Genomic DNA, 19006 nt, shown 5'->3' on the forward strand with positions numbered 1-19006 from the left:
CATGCAGAAAGCTTATTTACGTGTTGGAAGCTTGTCGCAAATGAACCTATAAAATGCCTCGATTTTTCAGGCGTCGTAATTAAAAGCAGAGTGGTTAGGACACCAAGGTGAAACCATGTACTTCGGCTCAAATACAGCGTGTAACTGGAATATTTCGTTTAAAACCGAAATAGCACTCGTTGTTATAGCCAGTAATTTTGGAAATTTACTAAGGCGTTGAAATATACAACCTTTATCACTCCTGCCGTATCTTCCATTAGTTGTTTTCGTTATAGAAAATTTAGCACAAAGGTCGTATACTGGGGCACCCAACGATGGTTTCCTCCAGCAATTGATTGAAAAGTCTTTTTAGACTATCCACAGTACTTTTAGATCTCTACAAATGCATTCTAAGCGGCGCTATAAAATTTGCATCTGTTCGGTCATGCTAGGGGAACTTGCGGCTTTTCGAAATCTACAAGGGCTTCAGGCCTATCTTCCCGAAAATCTTAGGTGCAATTGCACGTTTTACGAAAGTGAGAATTTTTCTTACTCCTCTCTCCATCAAATTTTTGAATCCGAAAATTTTATTTTATTTTTTTACGAAAAATTGCCTGACATAAGCAGTAAAATATGAAAAATTAAACTAGAAAATCTCGGGGAATTTTTAAGAGCTTCGAAAATTTGTAATTATTAGCCGTAGTCTTCTTTTTGCTCTTCTTGGTGTGTTTTACATACACGTCCATTACTACGTTACATACGTCCAGCAGCGCGCAATCTATCCTGAGGATAGTTATCGGGGAAGGGTTAGGGGAACAAGGCAGAAAACTACGGTTCAGCTTTAGGTACAATAGCTTTCGCGCGGTTGTATATCTTACTTTACGAACTCAGTACAAACGAAAAAAAAAAAAACAGCCCACAATTTTAGTAAAATGATAAAAAAGGAGCAAAGATGTGATTATAGAGGCTAAATTCCGGAGTGGTTGATTTTTAGTAAATGAACTTGTGAACACGGGAAGCATGTTTTGAGTTAAAATAAATATTTCTATTTTCTAAACAAGGTATTCACGAGCTTCCTGTAGTTTTTGCTTTGATTGTCCTAGCTAGCAATGAAAGTGACCCAAAACTGATACATTTCTCATTCAGCGATATCAGAGATTTCTGAGGAATCAACGAACGCTTGTTACTTCAAACAATAGACCTCTTTAGCTTGTATGTTTTGTTTTCCCAATGTAGGTCATGTGATAATACTCTGGAGAACAGTTCCTTAATTTATGAAAAGACAAAGGGGCAAATTTCCCTGAGACCTCTATTGGGAAAACAAACCATACAGCTAAAGGGGTCTATTTATTCGAATGAGCCAGTATACTAGCGCTTGTTGAAACATTCTATGTAGATAGTGGATCGGTCATTTGGTAGAAAGTAACACAGAAAGAAGCAATTGTTTAGTGAGTGCTGAAGTGAAGAAAAGAATGTCGAGTGAACATAATGGATAACAATAATAATAGTTAAACAAAAGAAACGTATCAAGACGGATTTTTCTTTGTTTTGACAGGATAAAAGCTGACCAAAGTTATTTTGATACACTACCACCTCCGGTACTCGATACCGCTGTGGACTGCAAAGTACCTTGTGCATGCTATAGAAAAGGAGAAGAAGGAAGGACAGAATGCCAACGAGAGCTTCCTGTACATTTCCCTAACATAATGGATCAGGGAGGAACACCGGTTATACTTACAGGAGAAAACAATATAGATGGTAGAAGAAAAAGGAGTATAAGTATACAGATGATTTAACCGATGAAGACTTTGAGCTGTTCAAACTTCATGCTGGGTCAAAACGTTCTAACAGACATAAACGGGCGTTGCCTCCAAAGGCTAAATTTTCAAAAGGAAACGCAACTCAATACTGTACGAAAAGGCTTTCCGATACAGAAATTGGAAAACTCTGCGCAAACCTGGGGGCTAATTTGCAAGAGCTGGTGGACTCTTGCGCGGTAGATCTTGAGGTAATTCTTGTTTCCTTAATAAAAAGAAAATTAAAATTAACGTCCTATTAATGGGACAAAAATATCTTCACCTTTTGTACCAGACAACTGAAAAGCATTGATGGCGAAATCGAACCTGAGGTTGCACCTCCTTGGTCAATTAATTACCTTCCATCCTCTTGTCAAAGACTCCGGGATTAAAAGTAAAAACGTGATGAGTCTATCAATTTATTGAAGACATGTGGATGCGGGCAATAAGATCAGTAACGTATGTAAAACAAACTGCCGTGATATTTTTGCTTTCTACGCTTAACAATTTAGTTCTGTCTGTTACGGTCAACAGAAATTTTAAAGAGAAAAAATCAATGTTTATAAGTCACAAGCGGCGTAAGCCATTAAGAATCTAACGGGAAGGAAAAAAGGCAGGAATTAGTCTGTAAGCCATGAGACAAAACAAGTAAAGCTCTCTACACGCCGGAATTACTTTACTTGACTATAATTTCTCTCACGTTCTAGTTGACAGGTGAGACCGCGTTTGCAATTTCTGTTGCATCCTTACTCATGAATGAATGCGGCGAAATAGCTGGCAGAAACCTGTCTTACTATTTAAACGCAAGTAATGAAGAGAAACCAGAAGTTCCTTCCTATCTGACAAATATCATTAAAAAGCTGTGCCCGAATGACTGTACTTTCAATGGTAGATGTGTAAATGGGTCATGCATCTGCAACGAAGGGTATACCGCAAACGATTGTGCGATACCGATTTATCAGATACCACAAATCTCCATGTAAGTTAGCAATAGCACAAAAATTTATATTCTTCGCCCGATAAATCTAATCTGGATCTCACCCTGTGTCGTCCAGATTCCAGGTACCCAAGATACCAGATTCCTAGTCTGTGGAACTTGGGTTCCAGATTTCAACCCTTAGTGGAAATCTGGATTCCTAGAGCTAAAATTCCGGATTCCAGATTCTACAAACAAATTTCAGAATCCTTACAGAAAGCATGATCGTGATCAAGAGTTATCGAGTTTCAGCTAGTTTCTAATATATCGACTTTCTTCACATAATTAAAAATTGATTTATTTACAACTAATCTCTTACGTAGACGTTTCTTTTGGTCTCACGTCGAAAAGGATGTCTGCGTCGGGGCTGACTCGAAACATTGTGATTTTAAAATCACATGTCTCAAATCACCCGGCCGAAAAGACAAAAGCTTCAATAAAATGTTCACGCGAAAACAGACAAGTCAAGTGAAGGCTACATCCTTTATTTCTTGCAGGATTTTTTCCAGAAAAAGGCAAGTTCGGGTCACTTTCAGGGCGAGGTGCAGGGGGCAATAAGTAGACAGTTACTTTATTATTTTATTATGGTACAATGTACGTTCTATGCTGGTATAATTTTAAAATCATTTTTATAATACTATTATTGCCGTTGAATTTATCCACAGGTTGCAAGGAAATGGTTTGTGTGACAGGCGTCAACGCCCTTGTCGCAAGGTGACGGTGATGGGAACTGGTTTTGTCAATTCAACAAATATTACTTGTCATATCACAAAATTCAAGGTACAAAATTACATCTTAAGAATTGTCATATCCTCTTTCTTACCATTTTCCCAGCACGGCACCTGGTACAATGACAGACTTGGCTCTTACAGAGTGTCGTTTACCTGAAATACCAGTGATTCCTGGCCATTACCATGAGAAAATTGAAGGGACACCTGCCGCTGGACTTATGATATCCCTGTCTAATGATGGTGAACACAAGAGCGCTAAGAATCTCACTTTTATTTCCTATGATTCGGCTTGCCTGGGTTGTAATGTTTCGGCGGGATGTGTGCTGAAGGTAATTGTTCTTGCGCTCCATTTTCAGACGTAAACTGAATATTTGTGGAGTTGTAGTTTCCATTCGTGCAGTAGTTTACCAAGTAAGAGCCCCCCACGTAAAGCCTAAGGATCCCTGCGCTGTACCCCAGAATGTCTGTAGGGTCATGGCCACGGAAAGCTAGCGCCTCGGGAAAACGGGAAAATTCAAACGCAAGCCAAACAATAATGCCTACTAGGACGAAGGATTACAACTACTGAAAAGATAGTGTCTCTAGGTGCTCGCACGTTTAGCAAGCAGGCTGAGTGAACCCATGCAGCCGCAGTTGCAGCTTCAATTTCAAAACCATGCCTGTGAAACTTCCCCGGGTGCCCTGCCGATTTTTGGGTGGTTTGCGAGAATAAAAATGGCTGAAACCTTCAAAAGAAGGGTGCCGTAAGGAAAAGGAAGATTCGACCGGCGCGCAGCCCTACGGAGCCCAAGATAAAGGTAATTTATGAAGGAGTTTAATGGACGAAGAATGATGGAAACACGCCAAAGATGAAACAGCCCTTACGGCAGTTGATGAGTACCCGGAAAAATTGGAGATTCCTAGGGGTACTCTACTTTCAAATGTCTTCCGTTGTAAAATGCAACGTTGGTAAGATTAAAAGGACAACTTACCGTAAATTCACCGGCTCTCAGATATCTAGAGTAGCCAAAGCAAGCATGCCATTGATTTTTCATGATCAAGAAAGTTCAGCATACAATAAAGGGCTACGTTGAGGCAAATTTGAACCCTAGTGTCGCTCCATCTCTCGTAACAGGAGCTGATTTTGAGAACGGTCGAACTAAATGATCGCTTTTCTTTTTGACGGTTGTCTTGATTTTACAGGGAAATTCTTGCTTTATAAATCGTTACTGCTTCGCGCCAAACGAGACGAATCCAAACGACTTGTGCTACCAGTGCCTTCCGGACGTCAGCGAAAGCAGGTGGACAAAACGCCAAGGTAATTAGTAAATTGAATTTCACATTCTCGATCTTTATTACAAATTCTGAAACACTCTACCTGGTCTTTTGCTTCCATTCCCTTCACTGGAGATCCCTTGTATTGTTAGTGTTTTTTAAGTATTACATCGAAATTTTTAATGACCGCGATTTAAACATATCATCTTCTATTTATGTTACTATTATAGTGTTCATTTTGATAATATAAGTGTATTGATTGAATGTTTTGCTCGCGCAATATCTACTTGTGCACCGTGGCAGAATTTGTTAGGGTTTTCTTTCTATTTCAGTCGAAAAATTTTGTTTTTTTTTAAATTGCAATTCTAACTAAAGCAAAACCAGCTCTTCCATATGGCATGTAAACATACTTGGGATGATTTGTGTTATGGTAAAACGAGGGCTTGAAAAATGAAAATGAGATCAAAAGTCAATGTTTTATCCAATAAGGAAGACGTTTGTAGGTTTCGTCTGAAATACTTCACCTCACTGTATTTTTGTGAGATGTCAAGATCCACTAAGAACGAGAATATAACTGTCAGCAACTTAACTTCGTGTCTTTCTATGAAGGAGTGTGGGACTGGGTAGGGAGAGCACCTTGCATAGGAACCATTGATCTATTTTTACGTTTTCCCATTGGGCATGTCTGGTAGACAAAGTGTAATTAGATGGAAACAGACAACGATTAGTTAATTTATACGACAGCGTTTAACAACAATCATTACCCTTTCTCAAAGCAAATTTTAAGATGTCTTCTACCCAGAAAAATGCATGCTATATATTTGTTGCTTCTTAGTGAATCTTCCACCTCGATTTGCAATATCCACCCAGCATTTTGCGCTGTTTGAAGAACTTCTGGAACTAGTTATTGAGGTGTTTGACCCAGAAGGGATGCCTGTCAATGTGTCATTAGCCAATGGAAGTCCAATAGACGCTGCGATGCGGGACAACGTTCTAATCTGGAACGTAACCAACAATGCAAAAACGCACTTCTTTCTTCGAGCAACGGATATCTGTCAAGCCACTTCCTCCTCTAATATCTCAGTGTCCTTGGTTGACTGCCAGTGTCGAAATGGAAGTTGTGTTCCACATCCAAATAAGCCCAGGGGGTCTGGCTTTTATGCATGTGATTGTGTTCCTGGCTTCACTGGAGACAAGTGTGAGACAAACATCGACGATTGTCGCTCCTACCCCTGCATACGAGGTAATGGCGTTTATTTCATTTTGTAGCTCATTCAGATGATCCACACTAAACAGCCTTACAAACAGATGACGAAATAAAATCCCGTCGAGGTGGGTCTTCTTCAGCGATTGTCATTAATAGTGGGAGACATGAACTTTCTACTGGATCAAACTCTTTCTCGATCTCGTTAGCCACCGGTTAGCCGGCCATAATTTGCTCTCCGATAATCCTTCGTTAACTTGTACAGTTGGTAGGTAGGTAGGTAGGTATAGGTAGGAAACACTTATTCAGGTCAAAAGAGAAGAACTCTATCCCCAACAAACTCTGTTGGTTTGATTTCCACGAAGGACGTTTTTATACATAAAAGCGGTAAATCAAATTACTGAATTACTTCTACAATAACTTCACTGATCCACAACTATATTATTATAGCAAGACAGATAAAGTGTTAACTATATTACTATAAAGATATACAGCTTGGACCCAACTAATTTCTAATAATAAACTTTTTAAATGAAGGGAGTGACTCGGAGAGTTTTGCTTTAATTATTTATTATTGTTCAATTTCTGCGCTCGTTTCTCAGACGTCATTTGGCGGGGAAACCAGTCTTAGCGTCGCCAGATGTCGGCTAGAAATTGGAAAAGTTTGTTTGTTTCAGGTCGCTGTATCGATGGCATCAACAACTTCACGTGCATTTGTGACGCAGGCTATATGGGAAAGACATGCGACATTGATTACGATGACTGCAGTTCTTCTCCTTGTGATCATGGTACTAACACATTCGCTTTGTTACACTCAATTACAAAAACTACTTGGAAACGGTCGCTGCCATTTTTACGACACTGTTATTGTGAGTGTTTCTATTAAAAAGAAAGAAAATCGCAACCCAGGGTCGAACCAGGACCTTTCGTGTCCTAATCTCTTTCTCAGCACCACTACACCACCACACCGACCTGCCAAAATTCTGAAACATTTAAGTACATGCACTAGCAAACTGTTACATCAATAATAGGTGACATCAGCCCTTTCCATAACTTTTAAGGTAAATTTGCCGTGGGCATCAATGTCGCTCTTTCTAAAACAATTCATAAGCGCATTTATTTATTTGCCTTATTGCAATTTAATCCAGGAAACATATTTCATTTGCCATCACTAAAGGCTTGGTTACTAATGGTGTCATCGACCGTTAAAAATGGCAACGACCGTCTACGAAAGGGAAATAGGCGTAGTTGGGGTTTTGTCGGATGGACATACAAACTGACCGTCCCAAAAGCAATTGTCAAAAGCAAATGGAACACAGACGAAGGAAGAGCTTGAAAGCTTTTGGGTAAAATAACGGGAGTTGCATGTAAGAGTCGGTATTATTATAATTATATTGCTATTATTATACATGATTATTATCAATATCATTAGTATTGTTATTTTTATTTTTATCATTATTATTACCCATTTGGAAGTCTGGAGGAATTCTTTTGTTCTTTCTTTTTCATTAGTTTCGGATTTTTTTAGCCTGGCTTCTTGGCTCGTATGAGTTTTCTCCCTGCTTTCTCTATCATTTGCGAATTACTTTGAAGCAGTACATTTCATTTTTTTTATTTAGTTTCTTTTACTTTTAGGGAATTGTAGCGACTTCACGGGCGCCTACAGGTGTTCTTGTGAGCCTGGCTACGGTGGACAGAATTGCAATATTGACATAAATGAATGCCAATCATCCCCTTGCATTCACGGTGAGTAGCTTCAAAGAATGGACATGTGTTAAAGATAAAAAGTTTAATTTGCACGCGTTCTATACGTACGATTAGGGTAATATTCTTGCCGTCCTTGAATCTATCGGAAATCTATTCGACATTTTTCCCAAATGATGCTTTAAATTTTTCCTTAAAATAATTGTAATAAATTGAGGAAAGACACATTTGCTAAAGATTCAACTGTAATTTTCATACTCTTTACAATAAAATTTGCCCAAGGTTTGTTTCTTAAGTCCCTTTAAAAGAGATTAATTGGGGTAGAGACGAGATCTTAGGGCGTTGGCCGGGATAACTGTGAATTTCACACATTACGTTATTTTTAGAGGTTGTAAATAAACGAAAATTTTATTCCTGAGACGTCCGCACATCGTCATCAACTCTCCACGCGCGACCCTTAGCCTCAAAGCAAACGATGCAGAATATGTGGAAATCTCTTTTTAAACACGGAAGAAAAGTTTGCGGACCTCTCAGGAAACCACCTGTCGAATAATGTTAGCGTTTGATTAGCCTAAAAATACAGTAAAAACCCGTGTATAAGAACCTAGACTTTTCCAACTTACCTCGGCTAAATAGGTTCTTATAGAAAATAGCATTTAGTGGGATTTTAGGCCACTTATGAAATGAATAGGTTCTTAATTTGATAGGTGCACAAGCGATCAGCACAGATAACTACAAGACATAATTATGTGATATGGAATATATTGCTGTATTAAATAATTACATGTATCTAGAATACAGATTAGATGATAACCATACAGTAAATTTATCTTTCCAAAGTACTTGCATCCATGTCTTTCATGCTGCAGTGTCCATACAATGCTGTGTTTCATTTTGAATCTTACTGACTCAGGAAACCTAGAGTAAAATTTTTTTCTGTATTTTCATCTGTGCCTTCATTTTTGTAAAGTAAGAACCTATTGAAAATTTTAGGCTAAATAGGTTCTTACGAAAAGGGAATTTAAAATGAGAATTTTAGCCTAGCAGGTTCCTAAATTTTAGGTTCTTATACATGTACGTGGGTTTTTACTGTAACTTTTCAGCAAATTCACTTATTTCTTCTTATTATTCTCTCTTGGGCCCTTTTAAGAAGATATAGAGACTCTAAAGGAATGGAGTATTAGGAGGAAATGAGACAGGAGATTCCATTTGTGGTCATTTGTGTTTGGCCCGTACCTGCCAGGTCCGTTTTATGCAATTGCTCCAAGAGAGAAGTCTAGCCCAGTCTGGCCCTTGTGAATTTAACCAACTTTTTTCTGACCAATTTATTTAAATGCTTGAAATAGATAGGAGGTTGGTTTCCAAAGAGGTCCGAACTTTTATTCAGTATTGTTAAAAGAGATTTAAACAGTCGTCATTACAGTATTCTGCAAACGTTAATCTCACCATTTTTCATGCAAAAAATGCAATCAACAGTGCGCAAAGTGAAAATGGAATATTTTCGTATTATCAAACTGATAAAGAAGAGGTAAGCCCTCAAAGATTATAGTTTAGCAACCAACGTTTCATAGTGTCGACTGGTATTTAAACCGTCTCTTTTACTCAAATTGCTGCCGAGTTTGAATTCATTTTTTGAAAAATAATGTATTATTAACGTCAATACGTGGGATGGAGTTGCCCCAAATCATCCGAGCCAGACGCTCATGTATAATGCTCATGTTCGATTTTCTCCTTTAGGAACATGTTTTGATGGCGTTAATGGGTATAATTGTAGTTGCCAGAATGGATACATGGGTCACAATTGTGACGTGGCGATGGTTGGATGTCTTTCCTCCCCTTGCGGCCACGCTAAGTTGCTGTCATATCAATACAAAAAACCGGGGGAAATGACACTGATAAATACCGTACTTTGAAGAATGTTTGGAATATGAACAACAACCTTGATTTCAAACGAGATATCAGTCATCTCAGTCGTCATCTCAAGTAATACAGTTAAGATTTATGATTCCTATAAATGGTGTAGGTTTCTTGAGAAGGACACAATAGAGAGCTTTAGATTCTGAGACGAGGACGACTACGATTACGAGATTTTCTAAGTAGTGCTCGCGCGTGAACCAGCGTCATTTTGGGGGGAAAACCTGATAGTAGTCTTCATTCTACTACGAGTTTTAGTGAGAATGTCGTAGTGGTGAAAACAAGTTATAAGATGTTAGAGGTTTTATAATTATTGCGATCGGGAGAGGGGCTTGACCTCCTTCAATGAAGATAACAGTACTAATTAACTTTTTGGGTGACTAAAAAGTAAAATAAAGCTTCCCGTTTCCATTCTTTGAGAATACTCGAAAATACTTAAAGTCAAATCTCGTACTCGTATTCGCCCTCGTCCTGGAATTAGAATCTAAAGCTCTCTAATAATTCGTGAGTGAAGTTTAAAACCAGTGTTTCGTCATGTTTATTAGCGTCATTAGCGCGAGATATATTCATTCCTCGTCAAAAACATGCGAAGAAAACGAACCCCAAAAACATAAGCGTTTAAAATTTTCTTCAAAATAACAAATGATGCTCATTTTATACCTACATGTATATTAAACAATTATTGAATGTAGCTGAGAATAAAAGGAGGTCAAAATAATTACGCAGATCAAGGAGGGTGTTATCAACCGAGGTCGATGGCTGAGGTGGATAACAGCCTCCGACGATCCGAGCGGGTACATAAATTGTTATCGAGTGAATGAGTGGTCCTGTTTTATGTGTCTCTAGGTCGCTGTATTGATGGAAATAACACCTTCACGTGCACGTGTGACCCTGGCTTTGTTGGAAGGACATGCAACATTGACTACGATGACTGTAGTTCCTCTCCGTGTATTCATGGTACTAAGAATAACACATTATTGTGTTACAACAACAACAACAACAACACCGGCAAAATAACAGAAAAAAAGGAAAAGAGAAAGAGAGAGGAAGAGAAAAAAAATCATTGTACTCTACATTCGTTTCGAAGAACCCTAAACGCAAGAGTTCGGGTTCTCAAGGGGGCGTTTCAGATTTATATGTTATTCGGTTACATTCCAAATCGTGACCGAATGTGCCACCTCTCTCTACACCAAGGCAGCACGGAAAGAAAAATCCAGCGCATTAAAACCTTCAAATCGGTTCTTATTATCCTAACCGAACTAATTACCACTTTTCATTCAGCTGATTTTTTGTAGCTCCAACATACGGTATACAACAACAATCCCCTGATTCGCTGTGACGAAAGGCTAGCGCTGGAGCTTCAATTTCTTAATTCCCCCTATGGAGTTCAATCTACTTTTAAACATTAATTCAGTTGATAAAACCAAACCTCGATTTCAGGCTTATATACCCAATCATGAGTCTGCCTTGAGTGACTCAAGTCTTCTCTTTTTTTTTAGGGACTTGCGTGGATCTGGTAAACAGCTACTCGTGTTCCTGTGCTGTTGGCTTCAATGGTACCAACTGTGATAAGATCATCACGAGCTGCACCAATGACTCCTGCTATTCTAACGTAACTTGCTACGAAAATAACCAAACGATTAGCTGCGGCCCTTGTCCACCAGGATTGACTGGCAATGGAAAGAATTACTATGGTAAATAGACCCTTCCACGGAGTTTTCAACTTTTGATATGATGGAAAAGTGAGGGAAAATCAGTCGTATCCACTGAAAAAAAGGGCCTTAAAATAAGTAAATTTGCCAAGTTTGAAACTGATTTGTTGAAAACTAACGAAGGTATTGCTCCTCAAAGCCCCGAAATTTTACAGACGTTTGTATAATGGGGAGCACAATTTGCCCCCACCATACAAACGTCTGCAGAGCTATTAATATCTTCGCTCGCTTAAAACGTATCAATTTCAAATTTGCCAATTTTACTAATTTTAAGGCGCTCTTTCAAGTGAGGTGGACGGATCAGTCCCCTTACTGGTCCATGTCAAAAGTTGAAAAAACTGAGGAAGTGTCTATTAGATTGAAGGTCTTTATCCATGACTATGAAAAGGTACTTTTCAGGTTTATGTAAAATTAATTACAACGCGGTTATGCAAAACGAGAAATGGCTGCTTCTCAACCCACTTTTTTCTTTTTCGTACAGTATTGACTGAATGTCAATGTAAAAATGGAAGTTGTGTTCCAAACCCCAGGAGACCTGGCTCTTATAATTGTGATTGTTTTTCTGGCTTCACTGGAGACAAGTGTGAGACAAACATCGACGAGTGCCAAAGTAACCCTTGCTACCGAGGTAATGGTTTTGATTTTATATTGAAGCTTTTGAAGTCATTTTAACAAGAAAGATATCAAACAGCATTACAATCGGATGACAGAATTAACATTAACGCCGTTTTCATTTGCCTGTACTTTTTTCGTTTAAAGTAGCGGGTTACGTACCCTTCCATCCAAACAGATGAAAAGTACTGAAAAATTAATCTTTTGCTCCTTTTGATACATACGTTTTGGTCTACGAAATTTTTGAGTTCTTTGACCTGAACGTATCATGGTAAAAGGAGGGAATTCGGCCTAGAGGCTGAATGGAAACTTAGTAGGGTTGCTGAGTCAGTAAAGGCAGAGAACTTCCAAAATTTGTTTCACATTCGGCGTCACAAACACCCGTAGGGGATCGGTGTTTCAGGTAACTTCTTTCTCAGGGTCTTCCTCATTCCCCTCTCCTGGAAACGTGGATGTGACCAAGTGGTCGTTTACTGGCCCATTAGCAGGTAAAGAAAGAAGGGTTATTTCAAACAATCTCTTCAAAAAGTGGTCGCGCTCCTTTACAAGTTCCAAGTGCTTTATTGACTGGGAACATTTATTTGGTCCTCTACGAGACGTCATCACCTGCAAGAGTTGGTGTCACATGCATCAAGGTTCGTCCTGATCACAAGTTTTGGCAGTGGTTTTCTCCATAAACCATCGGGTTGTAATGAATAACGTCGCTAACTTGTACTTACATTTTTCTGTTTGAAATGAATGTATTTGAACAAACTAGCTCTTTTTGCTAGCTGAACTTGTGCTTGCAATGCATGTGTAATGACCAGAAAGCTAGCCGCGCAATTTTCATCACTAATAGGAATGATAACGCGTTAAATTAGAAACACTCAGTGATCTTGGTGATTCGAGCAATTTGATTGGTTCGCTATTTCGGACTGTGGCGTTATAATCACCGTGCTTGGCGGTGAACATAAAGCAAAAGAAAATCGCTGTCTTTAACTGGGTGTTTTGCCAAAGTTTCAGAGTAAGAACTTTTTGAAAATTTAAGAATATCTTAGTGTTGACGATTTTGAAGGTAAGAAAAGCCTTCATGGTGGTTTAATAAACAGCGTGAATTATTTTGAAGTGATCTACTGTAGCTGAATGTTTACATACTCGAAGCAATTTTACCACTACAGAGGAAAAAGAAGCCGCTTTGTCACTGTTTTGTGAACTCGTGATTTCCTTGCAAGACCAATTTTGCCTATAAATAGAACTTACTTTATAGAAAAAAAAAAAAGGAATGCAAATAATTTCAAAAATTGTACTTGCCAGCAAGTTAACAAGGGCAAAGAACACTGCAGATAAACAACGATCACCTCGATCGTAACCGCTGTTGACAGCATTTGTAAGAAGCGACAAAAAAATCTCTCTCATTCACGGTGAGTTGACAGATGAGAAGCAAATAAAGCTCTACGTTTCTTCTCAGAAGGGGTAGTAATTTAATCTTTCGACGTTTTCTTTCAAACCATTGATGCTAAAGCTTACAAAAGATTAGAAACTTTGATATGCCATGTTGAAGATACTGTAAGCTTAAAGATCTAACTTTCGCGCATCTACTGTTTACGGCTACATGTTCACGCATGAATTCACCTGTCAATCAAACTAATCGTTTTTTAATGGTTACCTTTCTGATTCTGTTAAGATCTGACTTCGTGTGTATATACTAAATCAATTATTCACCTCAGGCTCAGTTAATATTGAATATGAACTTCGCCTTCGGTAATATTTGTGAAATAGCAAAGTTCGCGTTTGTTGTTTGTTGTCGATACATGTACTTTACTACGTACATTGTATTTACAGAGTTAAGTTAAAGAAATAGTACATACCTCTATACGCCTATGAGCTATTTCTAAAGCGTATTGAATCTGTTATATCATATCAGAGATTCAATACGCTTTTTCTTTCGTCATAATGGGTAATCACAGCAATTTCTTCCCTACGGAATGCACTATCCGTTTACAAATTGGTGATGCACGAACAAGCCAGAACATTAGGCTACTAAACGTCATCTAACCACTGGAGTTGTAAATGACGGTGGTAATGTTTCTTTTGTTTCAGGACGCTGTATCGATGACATCAACAACTTCACGTGCATTTGTAGCCCTGGCTATGTTGGAAGGACATGCGACGTTGATTACGATGACTACAGCCCCTTTCCTTGTGTTCATGGTACTTTAATTTGCTACAAATTTGCGTCAACTTTTTGTTCCTCAAATTTGTATTATCATCACAAAGTAAACAGTGGTGTCTGAAACGCTTCCCCTTTCTCTGATGGTTTAACCTAGCGAGTGAGTGCGTGAGTGACTGAGTGGATGAGAGACCAAAGTGGCATGTTTTGTTTGATTGCAGGTCATTGTAGCGATGGTATCAACAAGTTCACGTGTATTTGTGACGCTGGCTATGTTGGAAGTACATGCGACGTTGATTACGATGACTGCAGTCCTTCTCCTTGTGATCACGGTACTCAATAAATTGCAAAATCACGTTAAGTTTTTGTTGCACTCGGCAATTAACATATGACGTTCGGAAAGTATTTAGCAGTGATTTATTAGATTCTTCTTCGCCCCTTCGGTTTTTACCTGGCTAGTAAGCCAGTGACCTAAGTGGCCATTGTTTTCTTTATTTTCAGGTCGCTGTATAGATAGCGTCAACAACTTTTCTTGCATCTGTGACGCTGGCTATGTTGGAAGGACATGCAATATTGATAACGATGACTGCAGTTCTTCTCATTGTGTTCATGGTACTTAGTAACAAACTCATATTAATTTTTTGTTACACCTGGACTGATTTTTTCGTCTTGCTGTGATTCAACCAACAGTGTTGCTCCCTCGTTCGATATATACACTTCATACAAACCACCTTCTTTTGACTCGCTCCAACGAAATGCGGGCACTCTAATCTTCAACTTTTCAATCCTTTTTACGGTATATAAAATTAATTGGTCAGTATTCAGGCCTGTTATTAAAAACTGAATCATTTGATAATGCAATTCTAGCGTTTTGATTGGCTTAGCCATTATGGTATATGAGCCATTATACCATGCTCTCCATATATGGTCGGTGTACGCGTCAGTTTAAAATTAGCCTGCGAGCAAGCTCTCCTATTTGGGCAAGTTAAACGAGTCTCGCGAGAACGCGCGAGCGAGCGGCGAAGCCGCGAGGGGCAGAGGAAAGGAGAGCTTGCAACCATCCCTTACAAATTTTCATTTGTACTTCGCCCAGACGAAGGGAAATACCATTGGCTGAAAAATGACGTTCCGGAAATCAAAGTTGACTTATAACAGGCCAAGCTGGCACCCGCTTTGTCGGTGTGTCAAATTTGGTTCTCAGGGGGATCAGATTGGTACCGAGAACTTGTTTCAGCCCTCAATGCAGACGGGCTCGTTTGATGTAATTCTCGCAAAGAGAGTATTGTGTGCCAAGGATAAGTCGGACCAAGTTTGTAGTTCTTGTGGAAGGAAAATGAAAACCCTTCATCAGTTGTATTCGTTTGTGTCAAGCGCCTTGTTTAGTTCTGAAAACCGGGAGAGTGAAGTGAAGAGTGATTAAAGCGCAGTCTTCCAACATCGGTTTCTTCGCCCGATTGAATTCTACTGAGTAGAAAAATTCAGAAACGTGTACTTGACAGTGTAGCTGTGTAGCTTGATCGTAAAGAAGGAAAAGAGAAAGAGTTGGAAGCAACTGGAGTAAACCTTAAGAGAACCAAGTGCAGGAAAACGCTATTCTCCAGTTCCAGACGGACAAATCTATGATGTTTTTGTTGGTGATTGCGATGGGGAGTAGTCTTCTACACTGCAGTATGGACGACTTTTCAAAAGTAAACGAAACAAGAATCAAAGTAGTGAGTTCTTATCCGAACTGACACGTTGAAGTTCGATGTCCCCGTGAAAAAAAAACATATAAGTGATTAAAAACATTGCTTTGATGCTGTTGCGAAAGCGATTTATAAATAACTAATTCTACGCACCCTCGGCTGTCTAAACTTACTTGACAGGCGGTTGTCACTTTTCTAATCTGCGGCACGTTCGCGGTGACAGTTTTCACGCTTTGCGGAGTCCCGAGATTTCCGGGGTGGAAATGAAAATTTATGAGAGATGGTTGCAAGCTCTCCTTACCTCGGCCCCTCGCTCGCGCGTTCTCGCGAGGCTCGCTTCGCTTGCCCAAATAGGAGAGCTTGCTCGCAGGCTAGTTTAAAATTGGAAGCTAGCTGACATTTTTTTTCCGCGAAGGATAGAATGGCGCCCGAAGCAAATCGTTTTAATTCATAGTCTTAGAATACTAGAAAATGAAATTTCATCGGGAAAATAACAAACAAACAAAAAAGCCACGAGAGCTTGTTTGAAAGTCTATCGAAAAAACACATGAAAATACATGGAACCAAAGTACCTTGGCCAGTTACGAAAGACTAAGTGTTTTTTCTTCATGACTGCGAAGGCACTCGCCGAGTCACTCGCCGATAGATAATTGCGGCTTGTTTATCCGACATGAAGAATATAAGTCACAAGTAACCAGAATACAGGCTATGCAGCCATTCACTACAGCAATCGAGGCGTCAGTATAGCTTCTTTTCTCGTTCAGCAAAACCAGCTGGTGGCTTCAAACAACTTCATAACAAGCGAACGAGGTAATAGTTTTTCTCCGTTGTTCTTACTTTTGTAACTGCACCGAAAATCCAAATACACAGTAATTTCGACGGCTGTTACTTAAAAATTCTTTTTCTTCTCATTATCTGCCAGGTTTTTTTAGCTGTCCTGCCGTGTAAAATCCTAGAATCTCAATGAGTTTTTAAAAGTGTTTATCGCTACAATGTTTTCATTTTTCATTCATCCAGTCCAGGCGAGTCCGTTGGCGCGTTGACAGTTTTGATAGACGTGTGACATGTGAAAAGCGGAAGTCCCTTGTCTTTTCCGGTTTGTTCTTACAAAATTAACTCGGGAGATTCAACAAGATTTTGTGGGCGTTTTTAATAAAACAATTATTCCAGTCAGTCAGTCAATCAACGTTGGCGGCCAACCTTGCTTTACTGACCATTTTCGTTAAAGGTCGAAAAAGCGTCATAGTTAACCTGTCAATTTTCTAATTAAGTGAGCGATGGATACAAGTGGTAAGTAGTGGCAAAAAATAGTGAGAGAAAAACGTCATTTTTCTACTCTGATTCCTCCTTCTTGTTTCTTAACCGATTTCTGTTTTTATTATTTTCTCACAGTGGTATCGGAAAGTTCCACAGTGCCTTCGAAACCTACAACTGAACTTGTCCAGGAGGGAATTACTACTGGTACCTTTTTCTTTTACTTTGAAAAGATATTAGCTTATTATTATGTTGGCGGTCTTATTTTGTTCATCGCCGTTTAGTGACACCGATTTCGACCCGTATAAACAACCGTGACATTCCACTTTGTATCAACGGACAGTCAGAGAATAGCCAAGAGATTGATGGATGATGGAGTGTCCCCTTCAGACCTTCAAATTAAACTCCATCCAAGGCATATTTTATAAACATGGTCGTTCTGTCAGGATAAGTATATCTTGATTTTTATATCACGACCTTTCGAAGGCTTGAAGATACTCGCCGCCACGTTTGCTTTCGCCAAAAGCCACGAGCACTAAATGCTGGAAACAGTTTTCCAAGTCTTTCAATTTTTTTCACGCGCTCTTTTTTTGAACATAATTATAAGGTAAGGTTAACAACGTTTCTTGTATGAATGGTACTAATAATTTATGTAATGCAGGTTTTGAATTGGTGCTTCGGGTATATGAAGAATGGGACGACCGATTTCGAGTGGAGACCAGTGATCAATTTAAGCGCCTTGCTGGAGTTCTGAAAAATGAGGTATGTTTTGAGAATTAATGCAGAATTTTTTCCTCGTTTCATTAGTTTAACTTGTATGTTTCTGAGTGATGCTCTGTGTAAAAACTAACGCGGCAGTTTCACCGTGCATTCAGTTTTTGAAAATTCAAAGGAAATGTTCTTCAGTGGTATAAGTTGCAGTATTAAGCTAAGTTGAATGCCTCATAACTTTAAGGAACAGTCAAATTGATAAGGAGGAGAAGGGAAGACAAAAGAATATTCTTGATGGTGATGGAAGAAAACAAAAGGAAAGTGATGGGGGAGGTAAAACAGACGAAATGCGGTGGAATTGGCTGTAGAGGAGAAAGGAGGGAAAACAAAAGAATGTTGTATGCATGGTGGTGGTGGTAGTAATGGAAACTAAATCCCATTCAATAAATTTTGGGGTTGGTAATCAAGAAACGACAATAGAAATGTGGTGGTGGTCATGGTGGAGCTAGGAGGGACGTGAATTCTTGGGTTGCACGTGACGTCACCAAAAATCAAACTAAGAAACTATCGATTCTTCTGAGTTTCTACTTTCACGAGGTATTACAGTACCTAAACACCTTTACATAAACAAAGTTTTGGTTCGAAAGGGTTCTTCGTTTTGCGAGAGAGGGCGCTTGAATTTCCAGGCTTTTGCGTGATGCGGCATTTAGCTGGCGGCCGGGAAAGCCCTTATGTGGGTTAAAAACATTATCGATTTTGGGAGATTTTGCAATCTAAACATTCCTTGTCGCAGAATAAATATTACTGTAATCTTTATGAGTTCCTCAAGCGAAGAATTCACACATTAGTAGGAAAACTCGAAAACAGATGTTTCTGTTGGTATCCGGCGGCCATATTGGTGTTCCTTAAAGAGACACCAACTTGGCGTTTCCATACAAAGCTTTATAAATCTAGGTAAACCGTTTTCCCAATATCTCGCACTTGAAATATTTCACAGACCTGGTTCTTGGCAAGGGTTTTTGTATATTTATATTTTTTCATTTCCCAGATTCTAGTCCATCTGTATTGAATGCTTTGCATTTTTATTTATCATTGCGTGACAGTGCAAGCCGAGAATAGAACCGTGATGGTTTTTAGGGTAAGGGTGACAGTAGAAACTGTGGCTGTGATCGAACGGGAAAAAATAGAAAGATCTTTATTATTTGCCACAGGATGCATAATATAATTAAATAAAATGCTAATGCTAAATTACGATTACAGAAATTCGCCGACAATCAAATTCTGTGCTGACTTATTCCCTGCTTACAGCACAGATGTCCTTCCGC

At 39.0% G+C, this 19006-nt stretch overlaps 1 pseudogene; it reads left to right on the top strand.

Moving 5' to 3' along the window:
- The window catches only part of LOC140948196 (uncharacterized), a 55951-nt pseudogene that overhangs the window by 32220 nt on the left and 4725 nt on the right, over window positions 1–19006 (top strand).

The sequence above is a fragment of the Porites lutea genome, chromosome 9 (assembly GCF_958299795.1).
Source record: "Porites lutea chromosome 9, jaPorLute2.1, whole genome shotgun sequence".
Lineage (NCBI taxonomy): Eukaryota > Metazoa > Cnidaria > Anthozoa > Scleractinia > Poritidae > Porites > Porites lutea.